At 59.5% G+C, this 2,913-nt stretch overlaps 2 non-coding genes across 2 annotated transcripts in view; both read left to right on the forward strand.

The window, feature by feature from the left end:
- LOC146144680 (small subunit ribosomal RNA) overlaps positions 1-973 on the forward strand; it is a 1,811-nt gene extending 838 nt beyond the window's left edge. Inside the window, exon 1 of the ribosomal RNA XR_014500644.1 lies at positions 1-973. This exon is cut by the window's left edge and continues 838 nt beyond it. This is a non-coding gene — a ribosomal RNA (small subunit ribosomal RNA).
- A 247-nt stretch (positions 974-1,220) lies between these two features.
- On the forward strand, positions 1,221-1,374 carry LOC146144681 (5.8S ribosomal RNA). Its single transcript, XR_014499046.1, has one exon. It is a non-coding gene; the product is annotated as a 5.8S ribosomal RNA (ribosomal RNA).
- The last annotated feature ends 1,539 nt before the right edge of the window (positions 1,375-2,913 follow it).

Consider the following 2,913-nt stretch of genomic DNA (forward strand, 5'->3'; position numbering starts at 1 on the left):
TGTTGGTTTTCGGAGCGCGAGGTAATGATTAAGAGGGACAGACGGGGGCATTCGTACTGTGCCGTTAGAGGTGAAATTCTTGGATCGGCGCAAGACGAACGACTGCGAAAGCATTTGCCAAGAATGTTTTCTTTAATCAAGAGCGAAAGTCAGAGGTTCGAAGACGATCAGATACCGTCCTAGTTCTGACTATAAACGATGCCAACTAGCGATCGGGGGGCGTTAGTTTTACGACCTCTCCGGCAGCTTGCGGGAAACCAAAGTCTTTGGGTTCCGGGGGAAGTATGGTTGCAAAGCTGAAACTTAAAGGAATTGACGGAAGGGCACCACCAGGAGTGGAGCCTGCGGCTTAATTTGACTCAACACGGGAAATCTCACCCGGCCCGGACACAGTGAGGATTGACAGATTGAGAGCTCTTTCTTGATTCTGTGGGTGGTGGTGCATGGCCGTTCTTAGTTGGTGGAGCGATTTGTCTGGTTAATTCCGATAACGAACGAGACTCTGGCTTGCTAACTAGTTACGCGACCCAATCGGTCGGCGTCTAACTTCTTAGAGGGACTAGTGGCGTTTAGCCACACGAGATTGAGCAATAACAGGTCTGTGATGCCCTTAGATGTTCGGGGCCGCACGCGCGCTACACTGACCGGATCAGCATGTGCTCGCCTTGGCCGACAGGTCTGGGTAACCCGCTGAACCCCGGTCGTGCTAGGGATAGGGAATTGCAATTATTTCCCTTGAACGAGGAATTCCCAGTAAGCGCGAGTCATTAGCTCGCGTTGATTACGTCCCTGCCCTTTGTACACACCGCCCGTCGCTACTACCGATTGAATGGTTTAGTGAGGTCCTCCGATTGGACCTGGCGCGGCCGGCAACGGTCGAGCCGGCGTCCGAGAAGACGATCTAACTTGATCATTTAGAGGAAGTAAAAGTCGTAACAAGGTTTCCGTAGGTGAACCTGCGGAAGGATCATTAACGGTCTCGCAAACGCTTCGGCGAACGCGAAACTCGGACAAGCGAGAGAAAAAGTCTTTGCTACCCGGCGCCCGACCCGCGAGGAGCGGCGCGCCGGCCGGCGATTCGGTCACCCGGTAATGTTTGCGCGTCGAGTGCCGCGGTGCCGCGCGCTCCGGCTTCAAGCGTCGGCCTGGCCGACCGCTCGGCGCGGTCTATTTTGTCACCCTATAGTGCGAGGCACTGTGCGAGCGAAACAATCGTGGATGGCTCTTGGCGGTGGATCACTCGGCTCGTGAGTCGATGAAGGACGCAGCTAGCTGCGTGAATTAGTGTGAATTGCAGGACACATTGAGCATCGACGTTCTGAACGCAAATTGCGGCCTCGGGTCAATCCCGGGGCCGCGCCCGCCTCAGGGTCGCGTTGCAAACGTTCCGCGCGGGGATTTCTCCGCGCGGCTGCTGCGGCGTCGGACGCGCGAGCGCCCGTCCCGCTCAAGACAGCACGGCACGATGCGCGACGATCGCGACCAGAATCCCGCGCGGCGGCGGCGAGTCGACCTCGAAGAGGCCAACGGCTGGCGGCTCAAGGGCGGGAATCGAGGTGCGCGGCGGCGCGCGGCGCCGACGGCGAGCGCGGAACGGGAAGAATAGTCCCGGTCCTTACTTTCGGCCTGAGGTCGGACGAGGCTACCCGCTGAATTTAAGCATATTACTAAGCGGAGGAAAAGAAACTAACGAGGATTCCCTCAGTAACGGCGAGTGAAGCGGGATGTGCCCATCGCCGAATCCGCGCGCTTTTGGAGTGCGCGGAATTGTGGCGTACGGAATTCGTCACGGCGCGCTTCGCCGGTCGCCCGCGTCCTTCTGATCGAGGCCTTTTCCCAGAGCGGGTGTCAGGCCCATGGCGGCGACAGGCGGGCGCGCTACGGCGTCTTCCCAGAGTCGGGTTGTTTGGGAATGCAGCCCAAAGCGGGTGGTAAACTCCATCTAAGGCTAAATACGGTCACGAGACCGATAGCGAACAAGTACCGTGAGGGAAAGTTGAAAAGCACTTTGAAGAGAGAGTTAAAGAGTACGTGAAACCGTCGAGAGGCAAACGGGAGGGCCTGTCGGGTCGCCCGGTCGCTTTCAGCCGGCCCCCTGTCGGCGACGTTGTCGTGCGGACCCTCACGGGCCGCCGGCGGCGCCGCCCGATCGGGGACCAGCGCACTAGCGCCGGGCGAAGGCCGCGACCGTCTGGACGGCGGCGAGAAGGCCGCGCGCAAGGTAACCCGGCCTCGGTCGGGTACTATAGGCGCGCGTGTCCGTCGGCCCGCCGTTCGGGCGAGGAGAGATCGCCGCGTCTGCCCTTCGGGGCCGAGCGCCCGGTGCCGGCTGGGGCGTCGTGGGTCGGGGACTGTTCTCAGTGCCCAGCCTCTTCGTCTCGGTCGCGCTTCCGGTGTCGTTTCGCGAGGCGCACGGGGTCCGCGGCTGAAGTCAGCCACCTTCCCGACCCGTCTTGAAACACGGACCAAGGAGTCTAACGTGAGCGCGAGCCACGGGGCAGTACGAAACCCATGGGCGCAGTGAAAGTGAATGTCGGCGCGGTCCGGCGGAGGTGAGACGTCGTCGTTCGCGGCGGCCGCATCACCGGCCGATCTCGTCCGCTTTGCCGGAGAGGTCGAGCGAGAGCGTTCGCGTTGGGACCCGAAAGATGGTGAACTATGCCTGAAGAGGTTGAAGCCAGAGGAAACTCTGGTGGAGGACCGTAGCGATTCTGACGTGCAAATCGATCGTCAAATTTGGGTATAGGGGCGAAAGACTAATCGAACCGTCTAGTAGCTGGTTCCCTCCGAAGTTTCCCTCAGGATAGCTGGCGCTCTGTCACAGTTTTATCTGGTAAAGCGAATGATTAGAGGCCTTGGGGACGAAACGTCCTCAACCTATTCTCAAACTTTAAATTGGTAAGAAGCCCGACT

This window comes from Ascidiella aspersa, chromosome 5, assembly GCF_963924565.1.
Source record: "Ascidiella aspersa chromosome 5, kaAscAspe10.2, whole genome shotgun sequence".
Classification (NCBI taxonomy): Eukaryota; Metazoa; Chordata; class Ascidiacea; order Phlebobranchia; family Ascidiidae; genus Ascidiella; species Ascidiella aspersa.